Source organism: Molossus molossus, unplaced genomic scaffold (genome assembly GCF_014108415.1).
Source record: "Molossus molossus isolate mMolMol1 unplaced genomic scaffold, mMolMol1.p scaffold_m16_p_11, whole genome shotgun sequence".
In the NCBI taxonomy this organism is placed as follows: Eukaryota; Metazoa; Chordata; class Mammalia; order Chiroptera; family Molossidae; genus Molossus; species Molossus molossus.
The window spans coordinates 1,631,096-1,646,233 of record NW_023425346.1 but is presented as its reverse complement, the minus strand read 5'-3'; the positions used below and the strand labels follow the sequence as shown (position 1 = coordinate 1,646,233).

At 43.6% G+C, this 15,138-nt stretch overlaps 1 protein-coding gene and 1 non-coding gene across 8 annotated transcripts in view; one reads left to right on the top strand and one right to left on the bottom strand.

Annotated features, from left to right (window-relative positions):
- The window catches only part of MAP3K2 (mitogen-activated protein kinase kinase kinase 2), an 84,769-nt gene that overhangs the window by 52,389 nt on the left and 17,242 nt on the right, over window positions 1–15,138 (bottom strand). The window contains exon 1 of one of the 7 annotated variants that reach the window (XM_036253986.1): window positions 11,207–11,939. The exons of the other annotated variants lie outside the window; for them this stretch is intronic. The gene's annotated coding sequence lies outside the window, so the exon portion shown is untranslated. Of the gene's footprint in view, window positions 1–11,206; window positions 11,940–15,138 lie in introns of those variants that run through there. 7 annotated transcript variants of the gene reach the window in all.
- On the top strand, window positions 8,316–8,422 carry LOC118625883. The gene has a single exon (XR_004958743.1). It is a non-coding gene; the product is annotated as a U6 spliceosomal RNA (small nuclear RNA).

The following is a 15,138-nucleotide window of genomic DNA, read 5'->3' as shown; positions in this document are numbered from 1 at the left end:
AAATGTTGTTATGCCTGATATCCTCATTTTTCAACATTTTTGCTTTTTGCTCTTCTGGTTGGGTATTTTCTGCTACCTTGTCTTCCAAATCACTGATTCGATCCTTTGCTTCATCTAATGTAATGTTGATTCCTCCCAGAGTATTCATTTCTTTTTTTTTTTTTTTTTTTTTTGCATTTTTTGTTCAGACAGAGCGGGAGGGAGAGAGAGGAAGAGAGAGAGAGAGAAACATCGACGTGAAGGGACACATCGAGTGGCTGCCACCCGCCCAACCAGGGCCGGGGACAAACTGCAACCGAGGTACATGCCCTTAGCGGGAACCGAACCCGGGTCTCTCTGGACCGCAGGCCAACGCTCTAACCGCTGAGCCAAACCGGCCAGGGCCCAGAGTATTCATTTCAATTCTTTTATTCACTTCTGACTGGCTCTTTTTACGATTTCTTTGTCCTTTTTATTCTTACCATCTCTTTAGGTTCTCACTGAGTTCATCTATTCTCCCCTTAAGTTCCTTAAGCACCCTTACAGCCAGTGTTTTGAACTCTGATCGACTGCTTGCCATCATTTCTCTTTAATTCTTTTTCTGGAGATTTTTCATTTAGACATGCTTATCTCTCCAAGTTGGCGGTCTCTGTGTGTTTGTTTCTATGTATTAGGTAGATCTGCTACCTCATCTAGTCTTGGCAGAGTGTCCTTATGTAGTAGGTGTCCTATGGGGTCCAGTGGCACAGTCTCCCTGATCACCTGACCTGGGTGCTCCAGAAGTATCCTTTGTATGGACTGTATGCGCACTCCTGTTTCATTTGTGCCTTGATTACTGTTGGCACATCAGTGGGAGAGAATGACCCTGCGGCTGGCTGGGTGAGGATTGACGACAACCATAGCATATGAGCTGCTCTGCAGGAGCTGACCCCATGAAGCAGGATTCATCCCAGTAGGGTCTCGTGCCTACTGAGACCAACCCTTTGGGTGTGCCACTTGTGGAGCTAACTGGGTGGTGCACTGTTGTGGTCTGAAGCCAACCACTGGGAGTGTTGGTTCTGGGGCCTTGGGAGGGTCTCTACTGCAGGTCAATGTGAGATGCTGCCTGTGACTGGCCTGGGGCTACCTGTTATTAGCTACAAAGTGATCTGCTGTTGGTAGCTGCCTGTGCTGGGCCTGGATGCTCATGGCAAGGGCCATACTGTAAGCCAAGGCTGGCTGCCACCACCACTGGGCCTCAGGCAGTTCAACAAAAAGCCCAAGGCACCCACTGCCAACTACTGGCTGCCCATAAGGCTCAGCTGCTGAAAGAACCACAGGCAGTACCAAGTTAGGTTAGGTAGGTCTTAGGGAGTCAAAAGAGTGGAATGAGTGGTGTTCACCAGGTTAACACAGATTCAGATGTGGTGCCAGGGCTGGTCCTGAAGCCACTCAACAGAAGTCTTGGGGTACACTGAGGTAGCAGCCACCTGCCTGGTGCCTGTGGACCTTTGCAGTCGGGTGGGCTCTCAGGGAGTCATCAGGGTACAGCTAGTCAAGTTCACAAGGCTAATGTACATTCAGATGTGGTCTCGTTGGGGGAGGTTTCAACACAGGGAATATGGCAATATTTTGAACTCTGTCTCTGGCAGATCCCTCTATACCTCACCCTGAAGCTGCACAACTCAGTTTCTTCCTGTATGTCTCTGGTGTCCCCCAAGCTTGACAAAACTCCTGTAGTTTTTTAAGAAAAACTATAACATGGGCCCAGGCTGGCTGCTGCCCAAAGAACCTCAGGCAGCGTGGAGTTGGGTAGGGCTGGATTCCAGGAGTTAAGAGGGTGGAGCCAGGAGGGTTCACTAGGCTAATGCAGACCCAGATGTGCCGCGTGGGGGGAGGCTCAACACAAAAGAGACAACGCCTGTCAGTGTGCAGGAAAAGCGCCAGTGCTGGCCACTGCTCCAGCCCCCACTCTGAAGCCACACAGTTTAGTTTCTCCCTGTATGTCTCTGGCGCCCCGAGCCACTGTCATTCTTGCCATTATGTCCTACTACATTAAAGGTCATACTAAATGCTTCCACCAATATCTAAGACAATGGCCCTGGCCAGTTTGGCTCAGTGGTTGAGTGTCAGCCTGCGGACCAGAGAGTCTTGGGTTCGGTTCCTGCTAGGGGCACGTACCACAAAAAAAAAAAAGACCTAAGACAATGGATGACTCCCCTCAAAAAAGAAAGCTATTTAGATGCTGGTACCTGAAAACATAAATACCCAAGGGAACGCATTCTCCTACTACTCCATTCCCTCCCTCTCACCCCACACTCCCCTCAGTCTGCTTGGGAATCCCTCCCCCCACTCACTGCCTGTTAGGTGTTGGCTATACCTGAGGCTCCACTCTCACACTGTTGCTCTTTTCATTCCAGTGGTCCGCTGGCACAACATGATCATGTTCTATGATACCACCATCACTACCTGTAGCTAACTGATAACCTTCACACTTCAAATTAGAGAAAACAATCTGTCTGATGATTCCATTTATGTCCACATGCTAAGGATGGCAAAGCAATAAACTAAAAATTTTGGGCCCATGATGATGCCTCTATATATAATCAGCAGATGGCCACCATATCTGGGACTCCAGCAACCTGTCTCACACTGTTTGCCACGTACAGGTGATTCCCTGAGGCCCTGCCCCACCCAACTTTCAGACCCACCCAAGCTGCTTCCAGTGGCTTTACTATTGGATTGGCTTGTCTTCAGATTTTCCTAAATTCTCACAAACAAGTAGCATCTGGCCACAGCAAGCCCCATACCTCTGATTAAGTGGCCCCAGGCCCGGCACTAGGAGCAGCCAGCCTTGGTTTACAACTTGGCTTGGCCTGGGTACCTCCAAGCCCAGCACAAGAAGCAGCTGTCTGCAGATCAATTTATAGCTTATGCCTAGTGACCCCGGGTAGAACACAGGCAGAGGCTGATCTTGCCACAGAGCCAGCACACCCCGTGGACAGCTTCAGACCACGTCAAAGCATCACCACCCAACTACCTCCACAAGTGACACATTCAAGGAATGGACTCAGTGGGTACCAGAACCCTGCTGAAGTAAGTCTTGCTCTGTGTGGTGGGCCCCTGCACAGCTGATCCTGCAAGGTAGTCAGAGGTCGGTGGTCAGTGGGCACAGCCAATCCTTGCAGCTGACCAGCCTGAGTAAATCCCTCCCACTGGTGTGCCAATAACAAGCAAGACTCAATTACAACAGAAGAGTGTGAAGTCCACATGAGGGGTGCACCTCGAGAGCCCAGCTGAGGTGACCAGAGAGGCTGTGCCACTGGACCCTACAAGACACCTACAACAACAGGCCACCCTATCAAGTCTAGGAGACACAGCAACTCTACCTAATACACAGAAACAAACACAGGGAGGCAGGCAAAATGAGGGGTCATGAAACATGCCCCAAATAAAAGAACAAAACTCCAGAAAAAGAACTAAACAAAATGGAGATAAGCAATATACTAGATGCAGAATTCAAAATACGTACTGGTTTTAAGGATGCTCAAGGCATTTAGTGAGGACCTCAAGAGCATAAAAAAAGGACCAATCAGAAATAAAGGATGCACTAACTGAAATAAAGAATAATTTACAGGGGATCAATAGTAGAGTAGGTGAAGCCAAGAAGCAAACCATCGATTTGAAATATAAGGAAGCAAAAAACATCCAATCAGAACAGCAAAAAGAAAAAAGAATAAAAAAAAAATGAGGATAGTATAAAGAGCCTTTGGGACAACTTCAAGTGTACCAACATTCGCATCATGGGGGTGCCAGAAGGAGAAGAGAGCGAGCAAGAAATCGAAAACCTATTTGAAACAATAACGACAGAAAACTTCCCTAACTAGGTGAAGGAAACAGACACACAAGTCCAGGAAGCACAGAAAGTGCCAAAGAAGATGAACCCAAAGAGGTTAACCCCAAGACACATCATCAAAATGCCAAAGGGTAAAGACAAAGAATCTTTTTTCCCCCCAATATACATCCTTTTTATTTTTACTTCTTGTCTAATTGCTGTGGCTAAGACTTCTAGTACTGCCCTGGCTGGTTTGGCTCAGCGGTTAGAGCATCAGCCTGCGGTCCAGAGAGACCCAGGTTCGGTTCCCGCTAAGGGCACGTACCTCGGTTGCAGTTTGTCCCCAGCCCTGGTTGGTTGTGCGGGTGGCGACCACTCAATGTGTCCCTTTCACATCGATTTTTCTCTCTCTCTCTGTTCCTCTCTCTCCCTCCCACTCTACCTGAACAAAGAATGGCAAAATGTCCTCGGGTGAGGATGATTTTAAAAAAAAGAGCCCTGGCCGGTTTGGTTCAGCGGTTAGATCGTCGGCCTGCGGTCCTGAGAGACCCGGATTCGGTTCCCGCTAAGGGCCCGTACCTCAGTTGCAGTTTGCCCCCAGCCCTGGTCGGTTGTGCGGGTGGCAGCCACTCGATGTGTTCCTTTCACATCGATGTTTCTCTCTCTCTCTTTTCCTCTCTCACCCTCCCACTCTACCTGAACAAAAAATGGAAAAATGTCCTCGAGTGAGGATAAAAAAAAAAAAAAAAAAAAAAAAAAAAAAGAGCCCTGGCCAGTTTGGCTAAGCGGTTAGAGCGTCAGCCTGCGGTCCTGAGAGACCTGGGTTCGGTTCCCGCTAAGGGCACGTACTTCAGTTGCAGTTTGTCCCCAGCCCTGGTTGGTTGTGCGGGTGGCAGCCACTCGATGTGTCCCTTCACGTCGCTGTTCCTCTCTCTCTCTCCCTTCCTCTCTCTCCCTCCCACTCTATCTGTACAAGAAACAAAAAAATATCCTCGGGTGAGGATAAAAAAAAAAAAAAAAAAGAAAAAGAAAAAAGACTTCTAGTACTATGTTTAATTTATTTATTTTTGTTACACATTTCTCCTTTTCCCCCCACAGATACCCCCTCCCCCACCCTTCCCGCCCTGTACCCAGCTTTGTTGTCCATGTCCATTGTTCATGCATACATACATATAAGTTCTGTGGTTCACCTCTCCCCCCAATTCCCTCTTCTGGGGATTGTCAGTCTGTACCCCACTTCCACGTCTCTGGGACTACCCCGTTCCTCAGACTGTTATGTTCATTGTATTCCACAAATAAGTGAGATCATGTGATATTTGTCTTTGTTTGGCTTGTTTCGCTTAGGATAATACTCTCCAGGTCCTTCCATGTCATCTCAAAGGATAAGAGATGTTTCTTTCTTACAGCTGCATAGTACTCCACTGTGTATATGTACCAAAATTTTTTTATCCAGTTGTCTACTGATGGACATTTGGGCTGTTTCCAAATCTTAGCTATTGGAAATAGTGATGTTATGAACATGAGGGTACATATATTCTTTCTGATTGGTGTTTCAGGCTTCTTCGAATACAGTGATACCTGGGTTCTCGAACACCTCGGATTTCGACCAAATCGGTATTCGACCAGGAGATTCGAGAAACTTTTGTCTTGGAATCCGAACAAATATTTGGAACTCGAACTTCCGAGATGAGCCGAGTTGAGCCGAATGGCGTTCATTCGGCCCAGCGCGCCTTGCTCGCGTCATCAGTGTGAGTGCAGAGAGAGAGTCACGCTTTGTGGAGAGAGTCACGCTTTGTGGAGAGAGTCACGCTTTACACTGAATTTAACCCTTAGACATACTGTACACTTTTATTTCTTGTTGAGACTTATGTTTTTCTACATATTATATACAAATTAGGCCAGTAAATAGGCATTTTCTGGGGCTTGGAACGAATTAATCCAGTTTCCATTATTTCCTATTGGGTTTCATTGCTTCGGTTCTCGAACAATTTGGTTCTCGACCGTCCTCCTGGAACGAATTATGTTCGAGAACAGAGGTATCACTGTATATTCCTGAAAGTGGAATCACTGGGTCAAATGGCAGTTCAATTTTTAATTTTTTGAGGTAACACCATATTGTTTTCCATAGTGGCTATACCAGTCTGCATTCCCACCAGCAGTGTGCTAGAGTTCCCTTTTCTCCACACTCTCACCAGCACTTGTTGTTTGATGATTTGTTGATGGCAGCCATTCTGACAGGTGTGAGGTGATACCTCATTATTGTTTTAATTTGCATCTCTTTGATAATTAGTGATGTTGAACATTTCTTCATATGTCTCTTAGCCATTTGTATATCCTGTTTGGAGAGGTGTCTATTTAGTTCCTCTGTCCATTTTTTAATTGGGTTCTTTGTCTTCCTTTTGTTGAGCTGTATGAGCACTCTATATAGATACTGGAAATTAACCCATTATCTGATGTATCATTGGCAATTATGTTCTCCCATAGAGTGCGTTGCCTTTCCATTTTGGTGGTTGTTTCTTTTGCTGTGCAGAAGCTTTTGAGTTTGATGTAATCCCATGTGTTCATTTTCTCCTTTGTTTTTGTGGCCTTAGGTGATGTATCAGTGAAAATTCTGCTCCGTATGATGTCTGAAATTTTGTTGCCTACATTTTCTTCTAGGATTTTAATGAATTCATGAGTCACATTTAAGTCTTTTATCCATTTTGAGTTTATTCTTGTGTATGGTATAAGTTGGTGGTCTAGTTTCATATTTTTGCATGTAGCTGTCCAATTTTCCCAACACCATTTATTAAAGAGGCTGTCTTTACTCCACTGTACGCTCTTGCCACCTTTGTCAAATATTAATTGAGCATAATGTCTTGGGTCCATTTCTGGATTCTCCGTTCTGTTCCACTGGTCTATATGTCTGTTCTTGTGCCAGTACTGGGCTGTTTTGATTAGTCGCTTTGTAGTCTAACCTGAAATCTGGTAATGTGATCCCACCAACTTTGTTCTTCTTTTTCAAGACTGCTGTGGCTAATTCGGGGTCTTTTTTGGTTCCCTATGAACTTTTGAAGTATTTGTTCTAGTTCTGTGAAGTATGTCGTTGGTATTTTGATGGGGATTGCATTGAATCTATAGATTGCTTTGGGTAGTATGGACATTTTAATGATGTTAATTATTCTAATCCATGAACAAGGTATGTGCTTCCACTTTTTACATCTTCCTCTATTTCTTTTTTCAATGACCTAGAGTTTTCTGCAAATAGGTCCTTTATTTCTATGGTTAAGTTTATTCCTAGGTATCTTAATGTTTTTGCTGCAATGGTAAATGGGATTGTTTTCTTAGTTTCTCTTTCTGTGAGTTCATCATTGGTGTATAAGAATGCTGTCGATTTCTTTTTTTTTTTTTAATCCTCACCCGAGGACATTTTTTTGTTTTTTGTTCAGGTAGAGTGGGAGGGAGAGAGAGGAAGAGAGAGAGAGAGAAACATCGATGTGAAAGGGACACATCGAGTGGCTGCCACCCACACGTCCGACCAGGGCCGGGGACAAACTGCAACCGAGGTACGTGCCCTTAGCGGGAACCGAACCCAGGCCTCTCAGGACCGCAGGCCGACGCTCTAACCGCTGAGCCAAACCGGCCAGGGCCGTCGATTTCTTGATGTTAATTTTGTATCCTGCTACTTTGCCAAATTCATTTATTAAGACTAGTAAAGTTCTGATGGAGTCTTTGGGGTTTCCTACGTATAGTATCATGTCATCTGCAAATAATGACGGTTTCACTTCCTCCTTTCCAATTTGAATCCCTTTTGTTTTTTCTTCCAGTCTGATTTCTGTGCAAAGAGAGAATCTTAAACGCAGCAAGAGAAAAGCAATTTGTTACCCACAACGGAGCTCCCATAAAACTATCAGCTAATTTCTCAAAAGAAACTTTGCAGGCCAGAAGGCAGTGGCAAGAAATATTTAAAGAGATGAAAAGCAAGAACCTACAACCAAATTTACTCTATCCTGCAAAGCTGTCATTTAGAATCGATGGCCATATAAAGACTTTCCCAGACAAGAAAAAGTTAAAGGAGTTCATCACCACCAAACCGTTATTATATGAAATGATGAAGGGTCTTTTTGAAGAAAAAGATAAAATATATAAACAAACAAAATGGCAATGAATACATATCTATCAACAATTGAATCTACAAACAAAATGAACAGGCAGAACAGAAACATTCTCATAGATACAGAGAACATTTTATTGGTTGCCAGATGGGAGGGGGGTTGGGGGAATGGGTGAAAAAGGTGAAGGGATTAAGAAGTACAAATTGGTTGCTAGACTGACAAACCTCAAAGGGAAAGGGGTTGGGGGGTGGGAAGAAATAAACCAAAGATCTTATCTGCATAACCAATGGACACACAATAGTGTGGAAAAAGGCAGGAGGGGGGCGGGAGGGGGGAGGAGGGGGTCAATGGGGGAAAAATAAGGAACATCTGTAATACATTCTACATTCAACAATAAAGATTAAAAATAAAGAAAAATGTCTAGTGAGGTGCTCACTTTGGCAGCACATACACTACAATTAGAACAATACAGAGAAGATTAGCAGGCCCCTGTGCAAAGGATGACATGCAAATTCGTGAAGTGTTCCATATTTATTTATTTATTTATTTTTATTTTTTTATTTTTTTATCCTCACTTGAGGATATTTTTCCATTTTTTGTACAGATAGAGTGGGAGGGAGAGAGAGGAAGGGAGAGAGAGAGAAACATCGACGTGAAGGGACATATCGAGTGGCTGCCACCCGCACGACCAACCAGGGCTGGGGACAAACTGCAACCGAAGTACGTGCCCTTAGCGGGAACCGAACCCGGGTCTCTCCGGACCGCAGGCCGACGCTCTAACCACTGAGCCAAACTGGCCAGGGCGTGAAGTGTTCCATATTTAAAAAAAAAAAAAAAGTCTAGTGGGCATAAAAGACTGTGGGTACAATTTTTCCAGTAATTTATTTTCTTTCTCAGAAAGATCTTCCATCCGTTTTTGGCTAAAGTATTTCAAAAAACATATTTCACTAGTCTCGGTTCCCCTTGCACACTCTGAGAATAATTTGGTTCTTCCGTGTGTTTTCTAAAGGTCAATGCTTGCTGTCCTGGATTTTATCCCTAAACTGTCCCATAGGTGATTCTGATTCTTGTCACATCAGTCCTAAAATTATTCATTCACTCCTTGACAAGTATTTACTGACAGCCTACTACATGTCACACACAGTTCAATGCAAGGCATCTGATTATAAAATACCTTTAATTAAGAGATCTCAACCTGACAAATCAATCACATTTACACAGAGCTATTTATCTTCCCAGTGCAACCCTATCACAAATCTTTCCTGGACTGCTGTTATTTTAACAACCTCTCAATCAAGAAAACTTAAATCTTTTTTGACTCTATTATTTTCTATTAAGTGGTGGGTCTCACAGAATCACAGGCTAGAAGGTCTTTAAGAAATCACCTACGGCAAATTCAGAAATGTTGAAGTCACACTGGCACAGTCTATTTCTAGTTAATGGCAGATTGAAGACTGAACTCAGCTTCCTGCCTCCCACCAGTGTGCCACAAACAGAACGTGATGCAGTCTGTGGTGCTCTCTGCAGCGAAACTCCAGGCAAGAAGACATAACTTCCTGACGCTGATGAATACACATTACATGATCTTAGAACACATGACTAATCTACCTTTCCCCAAGTCATGGGCAAGATTTCTACATGCAGGGCCGTGGCGGTCTGTGGTGAAGTCATTACAGTGAACCATGTACTGCTCACAGACTGGACAGTAACATACTTTGTGTCTCAAAGTACATTTACATCTACACTGAGGCTACCTTCTACCTCTTTTGTTTCCTTAGTGTCTGAGCAGGATATATATTTTGTAAACACTGTTTGACATACTGCTCTTATACATATATTACACAATACCTAAACTGACTTTAAAATACATTAAAGCCACCACAGAAATCAGAGGACACTTGTCTCATTTCCTTATATTAAAACAAACAAAATATTTTGGATGAAAAATGCACAAATACCATTAAAATGTAGCCAAGTTAGCCAAAGGTAATCACAAACATCAAATAATGATAATGAAGCCTCTTTAAGTCACAAATCGAAAATAAAATAGAACATGGGAACATTTACTATTAACACAGAAACAATTAAAAACTGACCTTATCTTGGCCTGCAGCTCTGTTCCCAAAGGCTTATAAAAAATAGTAAGCATCAACTCACATTTTTGTCACTGGCTCCTATGAGCTTTCAAAAGTAATTTTCAAAAACGTTTCCACAGCATTACATCTGTGGTAGGGTTGTTCACAAATACAGTGGCCCTTGACCGTGCACGTGGGTTTGAACTGTGCAGGTCCACATACAGGAATTGTTTTAATAAACACCTGCACTGTTTTAGATCCGCAGCTGGGACTGCAGATGTGGAGGGCCGACAGCATGCACCCTGCTGCGTGCACCATGTTCTCTGGGGTACTTAAGCGTCTGAAGATTATGGTATCCCAGGGGGTACTGGAACCAATCCCCTGCAGATACTGAGGGACAACTGTTTGGGGGGGGGTCAAGTTATACATGCATTTTCGACTGCACAGGGTTAGCACCCCTAACACTCAAGTTGTTCCAGGGTCAACTGTACTTAACTTTCTCCTTCTCAGAGGACAGAAACACTGAAGGCCCATGCTGTTCAACTAGATACAACCATCAGACTTCCTCTGGCCAGTACATGTGAGTGACTGTAGTGAGCATTTCCTCCAGGTAAAAGCTCTGAGGGCCACAATGTGCTATGACACACTCTCCTCCCCCTGCCCTGGTATGATACTGTGATGTACAAGAGAGAGAGATTTGGTCTTCATCCCCATTTCTGCACAGAACTCCTAAAACCTCAAAATTTCCTAAGCAGTAAGAACAATATAGGAATCTCCTAATACTCAAAATAAATCCCTTTAGACCACACCTGAGTTTATATTAACGAGATGACTATTGACAAGCACTGGAGACAGAGGCTGGTAGCCGGGGCACCAACCAGGTGATTAGATGACTAGAACCCCATCCCTGTCCTCTGGGAAGGAGAGAGACTGGAAATTAAGTTTAAGTACCAAAGGCCTAGGTAATGAGGCCTCAATTTCAATGGTTTTTTTTTTTCTTTTTTTAAAGAGAGGAAGGGAGAGAGAATCATCAATCTGAGAGAGAAACAAGGATCAGTTGCCTTCCCATGTGTGCCCTGATCATGGATCGAACCCGCAACCTTTTGGTGTACGAGACGATGCTCCAACCAACTGAGCCATACTGGCCAGGTGGGGTTTTTAACCCAAAGGAATGGGTGTGGAGAGCTCCTGGGTTGGAGAGGGCACACTCAGAGAGAGCGTGGGCACTCACACCCACGTCTTACCCTAGTGTCTTTTCCTCTGGCTTCTCCTCAGTTACATCCTTTCACAATAAACTGGGATCTAGTAAGTAAAGTGCTTCCTGAATTCTGTGAGCCATTCCAGGACATGAATCAAACCTGAGAAAAGGGTGACGGGAACCTCAATTACCCGACCTCACAACTAGGTCTAAAAACAAAGACTCGTCAGCAGTGTGATCAGACGCTGCCTCCAGGCAGCTAGTGAAAAAAAATGAGTTGGACTGCATCACACCAGCCAGTGTCGCAGAATGTCTCGTGTATGGAAAACCACACACACACAGTTGGTGACCCAGGGTGTGAGAAGTATGGAGTGCAATAAAAAAACTTTTTTCTTTAGCTCTCAACCAGTAATGTTCCAAACAGTGGCTGCTTCAAGGTGAGGTCCCAAAGTGGAACCCAAAGTAAAAATGACAATATTAGTGAAAACCCCCAAGCTGATCCTCAATGAACACACAGAATGAAAAAACAAACAATAATAAACCATTGTTGTTATAAGCCACCGAGACTTGGGGAGTATGGTTCAAAGCTGGTTCAGAATGATAGAGTCTGAAACTTACTTTAAAATCACACTGAAAATTCCTAATCCCCATTCTGATCATTTAGAAAAAAGTCAGTTCTCTGATGCAGTACGTTAAACTCCCCATACTACCTCTTCTAGACAAAAGACAAATGAAGACCTTCCCACACGATTTATTTTCAGTGTACTCAGTTTATTCTCACCCCACTGAAAAGTGTATATAATACAAATAAAGAAATTACTCAGGTTTACCCGAGTATTTATCGAAACTCTGACAGCGATTATAATGGATGAGAGATGAAAAATATCTGAATTTAAGTATGTTTTCATATACATATTTTTAATATATATCTTTTTAATGTGTTTTTATTGATTTTTTAGAGAGCGAGAAGGGAGAGAGAGACAGAAACATCAATGTGAGAGATACATCAATTGGCTGCCTCCTGCATGCCCGCCACTGAGGACCGAGCCCACAACCTGGTCATGTACCCTGACCGGAAATCAAACCAGGACCTCTCAGTCCATGGGACGACTCTCAATCCACTGAGCCACACTGGCCGGGCAACTATGTTTTTTAAATCATGGCGGCTCTACCCCCAGAAGATTTCAGTGCCCATATTCCCGTGGAGAATGCTCATGTTACAAGAGCATACAGGGAACCCTTGCTTAACTAGAAGAGCCATACAAAACCCCCAACTTTAAATTATACCCCAAAACTGCAGAACATACATTCTTCCCAAGTGCACATGGGATAGTTTTAAAGACAGACCACATGTTAGTAGTACACAAACTAAGTCTCTACAAGTATAAGACAACTGAAATCATATCAAGTATCTTCTCACATCACAATGGCACAAAACTAGAAATTAATTATAATAAAAACACTCAGCCCTGGTCAGTTTGGCTCAGTGGTTAGAGCATTGGCCTGTGGACAATAGAGACCTGGGTTCGGTTCCCACTAAGTGCACATACCTTGGTTGCAGTTTGTCCCTGGCCCCAGTTAGGGTCGGGTGGGTGGCAACCAGTCGATGCGTCTTTCTCACATCAATGTTTCTCTCTCTCTCTTCCTCCCTCTCCCCCTCCCGTTCTATCTGAAGATAAATGCAAATGTCCCTGCGTGAGAATAAAAAAACAAACAGCCCTGGCCAGTTTGGCTCAACAGTTAGAGCACTGGCCTGCAGTCCAGAGACACCCGGGTTCAGTTCCCACTAACGGCACGTACCTCGGTTGCAGTTTGTCCCTGGCCCTGGTTGGTTGTGCGGGTGGCAGCCACTGGATGTGTCTCTCTCACATCGATGTTTCTCCCCCCACCCCAACTCTATCTGACAAAATATGAAAAAATGTCCTCGGGTGAGGATAAAAACAAACAAACAAACAAACAAAAAACACTCAAACCCTGGCCAGTTTGGCTCAGCAGTTAAGAGTGTTGGCCCATGCCCTGGCCGGTTTGGCTCAGCAGTTAGAGCATCGGCCTGCGGTCCGGAGAGACCCGGATTCGGTTTCCGCTAAGGGCATGTACCTCAGTTGCAGTTTGTCCCCGGCCCTGGTTGGTTAAATGTGTCCCTTTCACATCGATGTTTCTCTCTCTCTCTCTCCCACTCTACCTGAACAAAAAATGGAAAGATGTCCACGGGTGAGGATGATAAGAAAAAAAAAAAAAAAAGAGTGTTAGCCCACAGACCAAAGAGTTGCAGGTTCGATTCTGGTCAAGGGCATGCACATCGGCTGCAGTTCAGTCCCGGCCCTGGTCGGGGTCAAGCAGGACACAACCAGTCTAAGTGTCTCTCTATCTCCCTCCCTCTCACTATCTGAAGATAAATGAAAAAATATCCTCGGGTGAGGATTTAAAAAAAAAAAAAAAAAAAAAAGAATGGCCATTATAAGAAAGTGCTGCAGTCTGGCTGGTTTGGCTCCCTGGGTAAGCATCGATCCATGCACCAAGAAGTTGCCAGTTCGATTCCCAGTCAGGGCACATGCCCAGATTGTGGGCCAAATTCCCAGTGGGAGGCATGCAGGAGGCGGTCAATCGATGTTCTCTCTCATCAATGTTTCTATCTCTCCCTTCCTTTCTCTAAAAAAAAATAAAGAAAGAAAAAATATTTAAAAAAGAAAAGAAAATGTTGCAATACTCACAAATCAACAAATGTGATATATCACAAAAACACAATGAAAGATAAAAATCATATCAACAGATGCTGAAAAAGCATTTGACAAAATCCAGCACCCATTGCTAATAAAAACACTTAGCAAAGTATGAATAGAGGGATCATATCTCAACATAATAAAGGTCATATATGAAAAACCTACAGCCAACATCATATTCAATGGGCGAAAACTAAAAGCACTTGTCTTAAGAACAGGAATGTCTACTTTCACCACCCTTACTCAATATAGTGATGGAAGTCTTAGCCAGAGAGATCAGACAAAAAAGTAAATAAATAAAAGGCATCGAAATTGGAAAGGAGAAATTAAAACTCATTATTTGCAGATGTCACTAATCATCAGAGAGATGCCAATTAAAATGACTATGAGGTATCACCTCACACCTGTCAGAATGGCTGCCATCAACAAATTGTCAAACAACAAAAGCTGGCGAGGATGTGGAGAAAAGGGGACTCTAGCACACTGCTGGTGGGAATGCAGACTGGTGCAGCCACTATGGAAAACAATATGGTTTTCCCAAAAAATTAAAAATTGAACTGCCATTTGACCCAGTGATCCCACTTTCAGGAATATATCCGAAGAAGCCTGAAACACCAATCAGAAAGAATATATGTACCCCCATGTTCATAGCAGCACTATTTGTAATCGCTAAGATCTGGAAACAGCCCAAGTGTCCATCAGTAGATGAGTGGATAAAAAAAGCTGTGGTACATATACACAATGGAACACTAAGTAGCTGTAAGAAAGAAACATCTCTTATCCTTTGAGATGGCATGGAAGGACCTGGAGAGTATTACGCTAAGCAAAATAAGCCAGTTAGAGAAAGACAAGTACCACATGATCTCACTTATTTATGGAACATGACGAACAAAATAAGCTAACAATCAAAATAGATCCAGAGACATGGAAGTAGAGAACAGACTAACAAACCTCAGAGGGAAGGGGGTGGGAAGAGATAAACCAAAAAACTTCTATGCACATATGCATAACCAATCAACACAGATAATAGTGTGGGGAAAGCAGGAGCGGGGTGGGAGCAGGGAGGAGGGGGGTCAACGGGAGAAAAGGGGACATCTGTAATACTTTCAACAATAAAAAAAAGTAAATATATTGTTTTTATAGGCTTTTTGTTGTAGTAAATGATGTATTCACTGCATAAATTATAAAGATGTTATGAAACAAACAAACAAAAATCTCCAACTCTACTATGTGACTTTGAGCAAGACTCTCTTTCTTA